The following is a 16,736-nucleotide window of genomic DNA, read 5'->3' as shown; positions in this document are numbered from 1 at the left end:
CATTGTTGCCTCACAGCAAGAGGTTCTCCCATTCGATTCTTGGCTGGAGCGCCTTCTGTGTGGGGCCTGCATGTCCTCCTCGGGGTCGAGTGGCATCCAAAAGACATGCATAGAATGGGTGTGCCTTTCTTTGAAGGTTGGGCGTCGAGCTGGCACCTCGGCACCTGTAAAAAATCTACTGCCAATCATTAGCAGACCAGAGTTCTGCTGTGGCGACCCCTAACCGTGAAAAGCCGAAAGAAGAACAACAACTTGGGCTTCATATGCTCAACCTGTAACACGTAACCTGAATGATGAAACTAAGTACAGAATAAATTACATTAAAGATGACTTACCCTGGCTTTTGTTGCAATATACTGCAATACTTTGTTAAACTGCTTCTACCTTTTGTTATATTTACTTGAATATGTAGTCAGTGTCAGCATTTTAGTAAAAAAACAAGTCACAAATTCTAAAAGAAAAAAATATAGATTTTCTATGGAGAACAGGCTGCAAATTGTGGAAATCATTGATACATTGTAGGTACAGTTTTATAGTGGTCCTACAAGTAAGGCCAAAAAAGTACTCTCTGAAGCCCATTTGTTAATAAAAGACACATGTAGTCAGTACAAGGAAATCCCTGTTCCCATGTACATGTCATTATTTTACACCATAACTGAATAGAATGCTGTATTGTGCAGTGTTTGCATAAGCTACTTAACACAGATGGAAAAAGTACAAAAATTTCACACAAAGAAAATCACATGACTGGAAAATATGATATCCTGAAGAGTTTAAATTGTCAATGTGCTCTGCAGCTGATTGTCTTTTAAGAGATGGCCTCTGTTTGCTCTATTGAACTGTAATGATCTGGCCTTGTTTGATAATTTGCACTTGGTTCATATGACTGGAAGAGTAAACAGTAGATCTGGAAGCTTATTGTTAAAGATAAACATTGATGATATTAACAAAATGAGGACATTATACAACATCTCCCATACCTGTGTATTAGGCTTCCCTTTATATCCAGTTCAAGTTCAGTAAAGAAGATTCTCAAAAATAGTTGGATACATATATAGAAGAAGTCCAACATATTAAATTGGATGAAAGCGCTAATTACTGGCTCTCAGTGTGTTTTTTCGACATTGCTATTGGATAAGTCTGATTTTTATGAAGTTTTTTGGATATATATATATATATATATATATATATATATATATATATATATATATATATAAAATATGGCAACCAGACTTCTCAAAGCCAATAGGTCATATGCTTGACATGCTCATGTTTGACCAAATTATCATTTAACAGTCTAATATGCAACATACACAGATTATGTGTGCATGTGTCTACTTAGCAATACAGTTATTAAAATAATATTCCACAACTGATAAATATACTGGATGACTGACAAGCAAACAGGCTTCTTCACTGTAGAATACAAAAATAAACAGCAACACAAAAGCAGACACACCTTTAGTAGTTACACAATACTTCTTCTCATTTTAAATAACAATTGAAACAAAAAAGCTACTGTACTTGCAAAAACACAGTGTGAATGTTTGCTTTTCTTAACATTGAAAGCAAGGTAAAAAAATATGAATTTTTAACCATAAGATCGGCAAAAGAAAAGTTATGTCTGCTGGTTTAGTACTGTGAATGGCAGACTTTTTAATCAAATTGCAAACACAAACACAAATGCAGGGAAACCCTCTTCTCAGGCATTGTTAGAATCATATAAATAAAAGGAAAATATTAGCTTTTTAATCAGTCATTATTCTTACATTCTAACTGCCCCTTTTAAGAGAGCAGATTCTCTTCATAATATTTTAAAAAAGTTTTATGTAAGCATATGGGGAAATCCTCTGCATCAGGGATGGAGGGGATACAGCCCCCTTTTAAAAATCCTTTAAATTCCCATTTTTTAAGTAATGGGCATTAAAGATTTTAGTCCTTGAAATTTCAATTAGGAGGCAGTAAAGGCATCATTAGCAGATTGTAAAGTCAGCCTTTGACTTATTTTTTCTAGTATGATATGGCATCAGATTGTCTTAACAAGGCCGAGCCTATATGCAGCATGGGCCCTTGGTTATTCATTGATATTAATGGTTCTACTTCTTCTAATAAAATCATATTCATGGATGTAAAACAGGTTAAACCATTTGTGACAAATAGATTGAAGCTATGGCAACAGAAATGATCAAAAATAAATATCATAATTTTGAGTAGTATGGTGCATTTATTATAGCAAGTGGCCAATCAGACATCTGAGCCAAACTTCACACTACTTAGTCATTGTTGTGTGGCTAAACAGCTTCAGTACTATACACAGAGCAAACAAATGCACTGACTGTAAGTTATGCAGGCTCTATAGCTAGTTATTTATTTTACTTATTTATTGTATATATATTTGTTAATGGGGGTAGAGCATTCATCTCAATGGATCTTTTTCAGTCTATCACTATCTGTTTAATTGATTTGCTCAGAGTCACATAGTTAGACAATAGAGACAGCTTTCTGTCCTGAGAAATATGTGCTGCATTAAGCCATTAGTGATATTTCAGTTTAAAAAGTGCACATAGTATTATTATAAAAATAGGTAAGGAGGAGTGTTAGTAATGTATTTTGATCCCTTTCATCCAACCTGCATCTTAATTTTTCTAATTCTAAGGTAACACACTTTGGGAAAAGAGCAAAGGCTACTGTACACTCTTTCCCTTACTGTCCACATACTGAACATTGTATTTCTTGATTTGACAAAATCCACCATATCCAAACCTGCTCTTCTTTCTGATTTTCAGTCCATGTTACATTTTTCCTTTGTGACTTATCGTTCATTATAACCAAGTTTTTATGTACAAATTTTATTTGGCCACCCGAATTATCCATCTTATTTTGAACTTCCAGCACCTACTGCTATGCCAGAAATATCAGTAACAAAGCTTGTTTGTTCTGTGTCTGTTTTAGTCTATATCAACACTGTAAATTACAGCCTACCTATCTTACTTGCTCATTCTTTATCTTACTTAGATGATGCAACTGCTTTTAATAACTCCTTTCATGATCATCTAAAACAACATACTAATCTACTTCAGTTACTTTCAAATACCAATAATTCTCAGAACAAAGGGAAATGTCAGACTGGTCTAAGTATAAATTCTGGGATTTACCATTACAAAAATCAAAATCTAAGTCTAAGTAAAACTAACTCTGGTAGTCGGCAGAAAGTATTAAGGCTATGAGCTATAGTTCCTGTGGTGCAAGGTTTGATTCCCTCATCCGTCAGCTGTCTACTGGGTGATACCCAAGCAAGTCATTTAACTTGACATTGCTCCTGGGTTTTCCCTGAAAAGGGATTGTTTGCAGAGTGGGGCTACCTGGTTAACAAGCAAGCATTATTATTATGATCATTACCTTGCCTGCAGTTGTAAACATACAGCTAATCCAAAGCCCCCACTCCATTTTTTCTAAAAAATGAGTTGCTAGATTATGTGTAAGTCCTGTTAATAATTGAAATGATTTGTACTACACAGTAACTTGCTGAAGGACAAAAAAGTCTTCACAACATCTTTCAGTGATTTTGTATTCACAGCTTCTGATGGTGACATGGTGCCATGGTTTCAGGTAATCCTTTATTTTGTATACTGATTTTTTGAAAAATAGACTGTTTGTCTTTCGGCTTTTTCCCAGTAAGGGGTCACCACAGCAGAACTCTGGTCTGCTAATGATTGGCAATAGATTTTTTACAAAACACCAAGGTGCAGCTTGATACCCAACCTTCAATGAAGGCATGCCAATTTACACATGCATGCCTTTCGAATGCTACCCAACAATGGGGAGGACATGCAGACTCCACACAGAAGGCACTCCCAAGCCATGCTGAGAATCGAACAGGAGAACCTCTTGCTGTAAGGTAACAACACTACTGCCGTACCACCGCGGTGTGCTTTTGAAAAATAGACTATGAGATGTTATTTTAACTTCTTCTAGCTGTGTTTTCTTAGTTTACATAAGTTTCCTGTGTCTGTGTGGGTTTTTGGCAGGATTTCTAGTTTATTCTCACATGCCAAAGAAATGTAAGTAGTTTAAGAAAGCGTTCTCTAAATTGCTTATAGATTGTCTGCATTATGATCAAGTGTGCACATACTGCAGTGGACTGCCATTGTCTTCTGCATTAGTTCTCTGTCTTAGGCTCTTTGCTTATCAAAATAGAGTCTGACTCAACTGCAGCATTGACTAGAATAAAGCAAGTGTCAGAAAAATGAATGAACAAAATGTTATATATTTGATATTCACAATTCACTACCAGTATCAATTCAAATTTGTTCTTGCAGAATTTCTGACATGCTGTCCATATTTTCGAACTTTTGGTGTCATGATGTGTTTACCCTGTTTATTTTTTCTTTTTCATTGTAGATGACCTGTTAAGGTATTCCCCCAGATTGAACTTAACCAAAGAGAAAAGGAAAACAGGAGTCCTGCAAAACTCTAACCTCCAGAAAGTTAAGGTGATATCTTTCAGGTAATACAAGCTCTAACTGGTAAAAAAAAAAAAAAAAAAAAAAAAAAAAACAATACGGGGAGCATAGGAGGAAACATGAACCTAGAACATTGCAGATGTAAACATTTAATAGTGTGTTTAGTAACTTGTGGTGAGATCAAGTGAACAGGGTCTTTTTTGCTTCAATGTACATAATTTGAGATTTCCTTCTCAGCACTTCACAACAAAATTTAAATTTATGATTGCCATTTTCAGAAAACTAGAAAGCATTAGGAGTTGTAGTGTTACTACTTTTACTGTTTTTCTAGTTCCTTTTCTTCTGTTTTTATTTATTTATTTATTTTACTTACCTACCCTAGATACACTCTGTGCTATTTTAAGAATGTAGTGCTTTTAAGAGCAGATATGTGATGATGTCACTTATAATATGAGGGATCATACTTCATGAATGACCCTCTGAGCTCTTAAACAGGGACAGGGAGACTTAATAGTAATTTGTAATCATAGTTTTTTCTATTGAAATCCTGCCCTCCTGATCTAAGAAGTCTAAATGTGGTTTGCAATGTTAAGAAATGATGAACTAGTGAGGATAGTTTAGGAAACAGAGAGTCAAAAACTTGATTTAATATACAGTAGACAAGCCCTGTGTTTAAAAGCTGGATGATTTAATCATTTGGTTAGGTTGCAATGGTGAGTTGTTGTTGAAGTGTAACTGGCTACTTAGAAATGATAGAGACACATTTCTACTTAGCTGTTAAATCTACAAGCTGTTAAAAATGGGAAACTGTATCCCAGAAAATAAAATTACAAATTAAGCAACCTAGCAAAACAATTAGAGGCAACCAAGTAGACAGCATTATCCTCATTAGACCTTATTTAAAACCTTCACAAGACAAAGAACTATCTCTAGGTTAGGGCCATCTGTTTTGAATTAGCTATATGCAGATGTGAGCCAGCAACAGACACTTTGATTATTTAGAAACAAACTAAAAGAACAACTGTTTAAGGATACCAAATGCTCTTGCTTCCATGAAAATGGCTAGTCCTTGCAGCTCACAATGTAGTCACATCTTAATTGTAAATGCATATTTTAACAAACAACTACTGGGTGAATGTCTATCTTAATTGTACATACTGTAAATAATATCACTTGTGTTTATACTTGTAAATAACATACAAGTGTATTGTCTCCATTTTGTTACTTTACTATGAACAACTCTGTGTATTCTTGAGTCTATGTATAATTTTCTCTTAGTGTTTTTTATTGTGGTGTCTGGGTTGTCGCTGAAAAGAGTCTGTCAACCAATTCACTTTCCCAGTTATCAGACTGAAGTTAATAAATAAATAAATAAATAAACAAATGAACAAATGATTCTTGTTGCTTTATAGTTAACGTGGTGGTATCAGATCACTGTGGCAATCTGTGTGATGTGACAGTCTGGTCATGCCCATGTAAAAGTGAAAACAAAGAAGGCTCACTGCTCCGTGCCATAAAAGCCTTTAATATCAATGCACACAAACACGTTTTCACTACTGCTTCTTCAGATGAATTTAAACATTATTCAAAACACCCTCATTTTTAGTAACGTACTAGTTACATGTTAAAAATAACAATAGTAATATATTTTTGTTTGGTGATAAATATTATATACAAACGGTAGGTATGGCTATGGTCACAACCTGTGTCAATGTATACAAAAACTTGGTTCTTACTGAATGGGAAAGGAGGTTTATTAGTTCAACATCAGTATATAAGACGAGTATACCTTACTATGGGTGCTTTGTTGGTGATATTTTTTTAAGTTAGCAAGGTAATAAAATCTATTTAGATTTATTTCATAAATATAAAGAATCCACCACAGGTCTTCTTAAATTTGAATTTAAATGCTCTGATATAGCTATTAATTTCTTGGATGTTAATGTAAATAAAACTGGAATAGGTATTCATACCTCTATTTTTAAAAAAAAGTTGCAAGAGCAACTCATATTTATATAGAACTAGCATGCATCCATTATATATTTTTGATAATATTGTTAAAGGTCAATTTATGAGAGCCTCTAGACTCACATCCAATGATCCTAAATTAAACGAGATTCTTAATGAGCATAAGAAACTTTGAAAAAAAAGGTTATGTTACAGAAGTTTGAAATTAAGAAACATCAACCCCTGGTTTGGTATCTTTTCATGCAGGATTTGTTTGATGCGCATATACATCAATAAAACCACACAATACACAAGCCCAAAAACAGGGCATGTGTATTTAAGGCAGTATGCCGACTGTGGGACTAAATATTTAGTATATTTAGAAACAAATAAACAATGCTATGCTTATTATTTGGGTAAAACAAATCATTCATTTAGAGAATGCATTTATGAACATGTAACAAACATTACTAAAGGGAAGGATACCAATGCCTTGGCACGTCATGTAAACATAGAAGGGAATGAACATACATTTTGGTTTCAAGTTTAATAAATCATACAATATAGTCCTAAAGGTGGAGATGTTATCAGTTACACACAAAGTGTGTAATTTAAATGGATTATTGAAATAGAAGCTTAAAAGTCTCCAGGTTTAAATCACAATGTATTTTTTTAAAGCTGTTCTAAAACAGAGAGGGTTGAAATACTGATTTTAATGCTTTTTGATAAGTTGTAATGTTATTTAACATGTGACTGGTATGTTATTTAAATATGAGGGTGTTTTAAATAATTTTTACATTTACCTGAAAAAGCGATAGTGAAACACATTTGTGTGCATTGATATTCATTAAAGGTTTTTATTGCATGGATTGGTGTGTGACTGATATTCCTTAAAGGTTTTTATTCAATGAATTGGTTTGTGTTTGGCTCTCAGCACATCCTATGTCTCTTTTTCGATTACTAATGCCTATGTAAAACCTAAAGGAGTTTTACCTATGATGCATGGGGCACTGTTTAAGCTTTCAGTCATTTTGAGTTTCTGTAACCCTGACAATTCACATCCTGCTGTGCTGTATAATATATAAATGACATGAAAAAAGGAACAAACTTATACATACCAGTCCTGGTCTGACAAATATCTGGTGCCCTGAAATAGAGCATAACACATTTTGTGATGTCAGAATGTGACTTAATTAAAACAAGAACACCACTAACATTACAAAAAATGGCAACAGTTCACATGGGTGAGAACCTGTATAATAGTGGCAGAAAAAGTTTCACCAATGATTTTGCTAGCATTCTGACATTATATTGACGCAGGTGAGTTGGTAACCTTCAAAATAAAAAGTATAAAAAAAAACATTAAAAAATGATGAAATTCAGTTCACCAGGACAATCTGAATTTAGACAACTGTAAGTATGGCCAATATAGAAGCAAAAGTTTGTATCTTCTGAATTGCATCAAATATGGACAAAGAAGACCACAAAGCTCAGGTAAACCCCCTTTTATGTTATAAGTAAGGATGTTGAACCTAGTTTTTTTGCTTTCATGTTTTCCGAAGGGAAAACCTAACATATGAGGCTGTGCTAGCAAAGCTAGATGAATATTTTGTTCCTAAAAGAAATGTAATACATGAAGGAGTATAGTTGTATAAATGTGGTCAGAAAGGGGACGGGTCTAAGGAAGTGGTTGTGAGACCAGCAACACAGGTTAAAGGTGAGGAAATGCAAAGGTAATCAGCCAGACCTAGACGAAGAATTGCATGCCAGATTTCATGTCCATGGCACTCCAGTAAAGCTTACACTGGGGCAGACATAACTGTGATTTCATGCGATGCATATAGAAACATCTAACAATGTCCACAGTTAGTCAAAGCAGAAATGGAAATATGTATCCCCTAGTGGAAACCCAGATATCAGAAGTTTCTAACTATAAGAGAACAGAAAGGGCACAGATACTAGTTTTAGATCTTTGTTTTGTTGGGTCCTTAGATGGATAATCTACTGGGTAAAGCCACTGAAACCATACTGGGTCTGAATGTCAGAACTGAGGAAATAAGTGATGATGTATTTGATGACACTGGTCTTCTTATATGTGAACCAATATAGATTTAACTGAAAACTTGTGCAGTTCCTTATGCCCTTCCTACACCACAAAAAGTACCATTCCTCATTGTCTCTAAGATGGAGGCTGAGTTAAATCAAATGCACTCTGTATGGGTAATCAGCTAGATGACAGCACCTCTGGACTGGCTGTAATGGAGCTAGAAAATAAAGAAAGTGGCAAAGAAAGAATGTATGTTTGACTTGACATGTTTGATTGATGCAGTCAAGAGGTGACAGTTTATCCTGCCTACTGTAGAAGACGTGACCCTCAAGCTATCAGGGGAAGGATGTTCTCCACATTAGATTTATAGAGTGAGTTTTGCCAAATAACTCTTTACTCAAGCAATAGAAACTTAACCACTTTCATTACTCCATGAGAAGGTGTGGTTTTAGATGATTACCTTTTGGATTACCTCAGCACATGAAAGCAAAGGGGCTCGTGCTATTGCTTCTGACCTAACTTTTTATTTGCTACTTAGCACAGTGTTAGCTTTAATTTACCTTTATTAAACTGGGATCTGCTTTAAACATGTGTTTGTGGGCAACACTACTCTGTTGTGCTAGACTGTGACATAACCAGCTTGCCTTGAACTCTACTTGCAGCTTTGACTTGAAAACCAATCTCACAGTATCTGGAAAGCATTTTTTTATATATTTTATACTCTGGATTCTGGCAGTGCTGATTAATCTGTTTAGTACTGTGATATTGCATCTAAAACTCATCTTTCTGGTTCCCCTGGAGAGAAAAGAGCTATTACTGTTGTTTCAGGCCTGAATTACTACTGGTTGCATAGCAGCATGTTTTTTATTTACTTGCATTTCTTAACTGGTTTAGAGCACTGATCTCCATAGTCCCTTTTCAGACTCAACCCAGGAGCACTGTCCAGTCAAGTGACTTGCTCAGAGTCACACAGAAAGGCAATGGAGTTTAAGGGAATCAAACTCTGAACCACTGCAAAACACGAAACTGTTGTGGTCCGCTTTAAACTTGTGTTTGTGTATGCCACCACTCTGTTTTGCTGAGTTGCAACTTGACCATCTTTAATTAAGCTCTGCTGCTTGATTTTACTTGAAAAATGGGGTCTATATTATAACATCAAAATCTACAAAGATCGAATGTTATACTATTGAACCCTAAACATCGAAATCCGCAAACATCGAACAGTCAGAATAGCGATTTTTTTCCCAGGGAAAAAATCACTATTCCGAGAAACATACATACAACACAAACATACACAAAAAATAGCAATCCACACACATACACTTAAAATCCTACACCTAAACTAAACTTTACATAATCTACTAGCTATCCACTTACCTTAACCAGATCCTAACCCTAAGGTCCATCACTATCGCACACTCACCTCACCCGCACCCTAACCCTAACTCAGCTAACCCGCCCCCTAACCCTAACCTACACACAACCGCACACTTACCTGACCCGCTCCCTAACCCTAACTCACCTAACCCGCCCCCTAAACCTAACCTGCACACAATCGCACACTTACCTGAACCCGACCCGTAATGCTCCAACATATCGAACGCTGAAAACAGCGAAGCCACAGCAACGGCCCACCAAATTCTTTCCCTGGGAAAGAATTCAGTGTCCTGCACCTTCACTGTTTTCAGCGTTCAACAAAACTGGTTCGATATTATAACATTCGAACTTTATAAAATTTGATGTTATAATATAGACCCGAAAAATGCCCACTACATCTGGGAAGTGTTGCAATTAGTGCTGTGGGTTTGTGAAATACACAACACATTACTGGAGTGCATACAACAAGTACTCATCCTGGTAATTCTTCCAACTTCTTTGCCAGGGCTACTATACCCTAATGCTTGCCTGCACACCAGGCTGTGCTTGGCTGCATGTGTTAGCAGATCACAGCATCTTCTGACCACTAATGGCTTTGAATTAAGCCTTGATAATTTTCATTTCCTGATGTATATCTCTCAAATGTGGCTGATTATTTTCTGCCCTGCTATACTGTCTGTTTACAGTGATTGTATCACTCATATTGCTGAATTACTTTGTGCTATATCATTACTGTGGCATGAGTGTGTGTTGTTGATGTATTGAGTACTTTATTACAGTTCCCATGCCTATTCTACTTAATGTCTCTTATAACATTTTGTCTATTGTATTATCTGCCTACCAGATTCTTGTGATGTTTGTCTGTTTTAACAACTACCACACAAAGTCTTGGACACAGTTGTATCTATGGCTTTTGGATTATTGTGCTATGATATGCATGCCTGCTGCTCAGCCGTACACATATAAATTGGTACCACACTGAACACCAAATTGTAATATTTGTACCTGCTGCTCAGGTGCTCTTATACTATTGTGTTTTTGAAGATCTCTTATTTTATTGTGTTGCAGCATCCATACTTGTTAATCGGTAGATCATTATAATACTGTATTGCATTGTGCTGCACTGTATTGAGCTGTATTGACTACTACTGCATTGTATGGTATCATATTATACTGTGTTGTGCTATATGATAGAGTGTTGTTCTGTTTTCCATTGTTTTATAACTGCTTTTGCTGTCCCGTTATATATCATACAGCTATGGTACTTTGCTATATTTCATAATGTTACACTTTTCTTGCAGTGTTCACACTGCTCTGCTCTTCCTTTATATTTCATAAAGATCTGCCTCCATTCTAGATAGGCAAATGGTAATCAAATTCTAAAACATCATATAGCATATGACACCTGGTGTTTGTAGTTTAGTCATGGGTCCACAATCCATCTCTGCCACATCTGTTCCCAGCCTTTTTTCACTAGGCACCCAGAGGTTGTGTGTAAACTGCTGTATGGTTTCTGACGATCTTTTGTTATTACTACAAAATGAGTCCAAATGCAGTTACTAGTACTTTTTTTTACAGCTGGAAGCAATCATCTCATATAAACTGGATATATGTAGCTATGCTAAAACCACACCTACAAATTCCAAGAAAAAACATTGTAAAACCTTCCTTTACTGTAATTTTCCAAAAATCTACTCCAAAATCACAAATACTTAATTGGTGTTATACTGCAGACAAAACTCAGCAACAGACTAACATCCATTCCATAATCATATAGCTTCTTTCAACCTCCAAAGACAAGAGTCACCAGAGCGGTTTGGTCAAACCCTTCGGTTTATTGGAACATTTCACTTGCAATGGCAATTTATTTTTTTAAGTGAGTCCACAGTTTGGCACAGTGATGCACCACTCACAAGATTGAGCAATACAAAATAAAAAATGAGCTGCCTCATTTACCACATTACTTGGTAGCTCATGTTCCTTCATGGCATGGTCATTGCTTACGTAGGCTTCACCATAAGCATGAATATGGCATCATCATTGCTTATATAGGTGTGAGTGACTCCCCCCTTGGATTATATGAAGAAGGATATGAAGAAGTTGACTGAGCATGTCTCTAAGGCTGGAGGGAAACTAGTCTTGAAAAATATCCTACCATCAGAGAGAATGATGCCACAATAAAACCAACAAAAAAACAAAAAAAAGACTGACTTTAATAATTGGATTAGTTATTGATGTCACTCTAAGGGCGTCTATGGGTAGTATATAAATATAGGTAATTTTAACTAATAAGATAATCACAAGAGCAGTTAGCCTAATATTCACCTATGGACCTATAGACAGACACTTTAAATATTTCCATTTTATCTATCTATCTATCTATCTATCTATCTATCTATCTATCTATCTATATCCATCCATCTATTTATTTATCTATATATCTATGTCCATCTATCTATCAATCTGTCTATTCATTCATTCATTCACTTATTTATGAATATTTTGCAGACTGGTTAGTCCCATTAGGCCAACAGCCTTCTTTCAGTGAAGGCTTGAGGTAGCATTCATATTGAATAGATAAAATTTAGCCAGGGTGCTGGGAAATCACCTGAGTGACCACCAGCCTAGGCAGATGGGACTGCAATTTAATGTATTTTCTGAAGGAGGTCTTAATTAAACATGAACTTGCCTGAAAAAGCTGATTCACTTGTTTCAGTGAAAGCGCTTACGACTAATAAATTGTTGGAGAGTCCATTGCTTGCTTGTACTGATTTTTCTTTAATTAAACATGTGATGTGTATAGTAAGTATTATATATAGGATACTGCATGTCAGTATTTGTACAATTCTTGGTGACATTGTATTAGAAGTGGTTTACCTTGGCATGCATGTCATGTAGCAAAATAAAATCACATATTGCAGGAGGGCAGCTTCTTGCATTTGTATTTTTGCTGTATGAGTTACCAACATGTAGCTTCCTGAGATTAATGTTATGATCCTATACTTGTGACTTTTGTACTATTTTTTTCAGTTTACTATCCCCGGGATTCATGAACCTTGCGCCAGGCGCACGCATAGCGTAGGCGTTACAATGCCAGATATGGCCGCCGAGCGATTCAGGTACGATCCAAATCCACGTGCACTACCGGCGTGCGCCGGATTTGCGCCGCCTCCAGCGTAGGTATGTTAAACACCCCATGTGCGATGTTGCACCATGCAAATGAAGGCATATAGCGATCCACGAAGTGGCGCAGGCGTAGCATAAGGGCACAGCAATGTAAACCAAAAAAAAACGGTTTACATTTACCCAAACATGACATAGGAGTAACGGAAGGCTGTCAACGTCAGGTATCACACAGTTGCCACATGCCAATGGCGAAAGACACAGAGAATGTCACAAGAAAACATGCACAACACGTAAACAATGACATAAATGGTATGTCCACAGAAACACACAGCAGAACCCCAGGACATGTCCGCAGAAGGTGCAAAACAATGAAATAATATGACAATGTCATAAAAGAGCAGTGTAATACACATCAGCTTCAAAGACACAATACACCATGGTATGCATGGAAAGCCACATCCACGGTGCAAGGGTTGCCAAGGAGTCGCGGCAGTGTTCGGCGCGGTAACTATGAATTAGTAGTCAATGCCATGCAAATGAGGCAGATGATACTGAATCGCAAAACCCCCGCTGGCGTAAGGCTGGACCAAATGGCGCAGCGGTAATACACTGAGGAGTGGCTCAGAGGGAATACATGTCAATCGCAGAGGGGTGTGCCACTGTAGGAGGAAGTACATTGGAGCCCAGCAAACATGGGCTGTGCATCGCACATCACAGCAGCAGGACCGGCGTGTGGGGAAATAGTTGAGCTGAGAGCACACAATGCGCGCAGAGATGCATATGCACGAGGATGACAGCGTTCCCTTAACCCAGTCATGTGACGCCCGCCCCGTCAACAATAACGGATACAGGAAGGTGATGCTGATAATTTGAGGAAATGCGGAAGCAGTGAAATTGGAGTAGTAATGAGCAATCAACACCAATCAACCCACGAAGGCCAATTGGCGGCAGCTGGCAACTCTGCATGCAGAAACCTGCAAAACGGGATAGGGGAGGCATATGAATGCAAAGAAAGTAGGGTAGGTAGCAGAGTGCAAAGAGTGAAGAACCGATACAGCAGAGCCAAGTAGACAGGCAGCATAACGGCGGCAGCAGACAAAACGCACGATATGCCGTGTCCCAGAAACTACACATGACAGGGCTCTGCAGGATGCAAGCCAGGAAATAGTAGGCGCAACGTGCAGAAACAGTAAGGTAAGGTCGAAAGCTAATGCAATGCAGGCAAGAGTAATGCAACACCAAAGGCAACAGCGCTGCAGTGCCAATGGTAAAACACGGAAGATAATCCACAGATACGGCCGCACAGACACACCCTATGACATCACCGGGTGTACAGCACAACAGTATAAAGTGTGAATGCACACAACACACAGACGTGTATTCCCAAATGCCGCACTCTAGGTGTAAACACACGGGGAACTTTTAAAATGTACATGTTGGGTGCCGCCGTGGCCGTGATCCATCAGCATGTGTTAGAGACAGACGGAGTTGTGGAGGAGGGTACCAACATCTACCGTAGGCCTCAGAGGAGAAGAAGAGTGTTCAGACCAAGGGTAACCTACCAGGGGCTACAAGACCTGGAGATAGTAGAGCGTTACAGGGTGGATAGGGACACTCTACAGCAAATAGCGGAGCTGTGCCGTCCACGCCTGAGAACAAGAAACAACAGAGGGGAGCCCATCCCAGTGGACACAAAGGTATGTGTAAGCTTGCGAATACTGGCCACAGGTACCTTTCAAAGGCCAACTGGGGATATAATGGGTATCTCACAGGCATCAGCATCCAGGGTACTACACCAGTTTCTGGATGCCATGTTACCACATGCCAATGAGCATATATACCTCCCCAGATCTCAGGAGGAGTTGGTTAGCAATATGCGCCACTTCCACCGTGTGGCACAATACCCGGAGGTACTGGGAGAGATAGACTGTATGCACATACAAATCATGTCACCACCTGGAGAGCAGGGTAGACGCTACATAAGCCGCAAGGGATTCCCCTCCATCAATTGCCAGGTCGTGTGCAATGCGCAGGGCATTATCATGGATGTGTGTGCTGGCAGCCCTGGAAGCTACCATGACTCCCATATCTGGCATGCCTCACATCTGTATCAGGTATTCGCCAGGGGGGACATCACACAAGGCCACCTTGTGGGGGATGCTGGCTATGCACTGGAGCCGTGGATGATGACTCCCATCAGAAATGCACACACACACACACACACACACATGCAAGAACGCCATAATGAGGCACACGCACAAACCAGAATAATCATAGAGCGTGTGTTTGGGATGCTGAAATCAGCGTTCTGGTGCTTGGATACATCCGGTGGAGCCCTGCAGTACTCTCCAGGCACATGTGCCCACATATTCATAGTATGTGCCATGCTACATAATATGATCCTGCGGAAGCAGCTGCTGCAGGGACATAATGGTGAAGGGCCACAAAGCCCACCACAACTGCCAAGGCCAGTACAGGTACAGAGGGTTCAGGACCATGAACACACTGTGCCAGCCCCAGTAGGCAGATGGAGGCGTACCCAATATGCCTATGCCCTGGCAAAGAGGGAACATATAGCACATACTCTGACAGCATAGGCCCCATGGACTGACACCACCCTACCTGCACACACAGTGAAATGGACGGCACACAAACATGGCCACCCATAAAGTGTACCGTATGGGTGGCCCCATGTGTGACTCCAACATAGGCAGCACCCAAACACTGCACACCCAACAGCTAGCGGAGCATGGAACGCCAACACCTGAACCATACGTGGGTCCTACAGCAGACGGCGTTGCTGTATGCTGCCATGTTTGCTGCAAGGTGTATACATATAGACATGTACATATGTGCATATACAGATATGGAGATAGATATAACCACACACATAGAAATATATGTACACATATACATATAAAGTACAACAGGTAAGACAGGGAATGAGAGGGATGCAAGGTGACAGAGAAGTAACACGCGAAATCTGTACATAGTAAACATAGTGACCTACAACCTGAGCATCTGGGAGGTTTAACAGAACAGGAAACCGCCACCCATGGAAAGCTCAACATATCGAAATGCATAACTGCGAGTCGGGATGATCGCCAGGCCACAGTACAGTAACAGTACATGTGCGGGTAATACTATGATGATATGAGGGTGGAGGTAGACACTGCTGCTGGTGATGCGGGCCACGCAGGTACTGTGTGCAACCATTCCTGTGACTGCCGCAGTATGTGCATTAATGCGGTGATGGTGCTGTGTGTTCCGCTGTGCGAGTGTAATGTGTGTGCCACTGTAAAATGTGTATGTCGGTGCCATGTGACAGGCGGAGTGGAACAACATGTGTAGGCATACAGTATAGGAACCACAGGCGTATGTACACCAGTACTCCCAAAGTAGTACTGAGAGCCCCTCCCTGGCCAGGCGTGTGGCGACGTATAACGATGCAAAGTGAAAATGTCCCAGAATGTACCACAGGAATATAGCCAACATGAAATGGAAAGGACGTATGTAGGAATCCTGACCGTATGTATGACACCGATATGCTAATTGCAAAACGATACATCGGCAAAGTCACACAGCAATAGCTATGTCCCGCGGAAATACGCATATGCTACCCCGGTACTGATCGTGGCCACGTATCGGCCCGTAAACACCGCTGTGTGTTCTACAAGTGTCAAACAAGCAATTGCCACCTGAAGAGGTGGCAACCACTAGCAAATAGGCCGTACAAAGTACAGGATCACAATGACTGTAAATATCCGGGGAAAAAT

General features: G+C 38.9%; 1 protein-coding gene across 2 annotated transcripts in view; it reads left to right on the top strand.

Moving 5' to 3' along the window:
- LOC122809338 (3-galactosyl-N-acetylglucosaminide 4-alpha-L-fucosyltransferase FUT3-like) overlaps nt 1-16,736 on the top strand; it is a 476,207-nt gene that overhangs the window by 221,806 nt on the left and 237,665 nt on the right. For both annotated transcript variants that reach the window (XM_044080745.1, XM_044080746.1), the window contains one exon: nt 4,402-4,507. The gene's annotated coding sequence lies outside the window, so the exon portion shown is untranslated. The remainder of the gene's footprint in view (nt 1-4,401; nt 4,508-16,736) is intronic.

Source organism: Protopterus annectens, chromosome 8.part0 (assembly GCF_019279795.1).
Source record: "Protopterus annectens isolate FY-2018-M chromosome 8.part0, PAN1.0, whole genome shotgun sequence".
Taxonomy (NCBI): Eukaryota; Metazoa; Chordata; order Ceratodontiformes; family Protopteridae; genus Protopterus; species Protopterus annectens.
The sequence above is the reverse complement of the archived record's forward strand: the minus strand, read 5'-3'. Positions and strand labels throughout refer to the sequence as shown.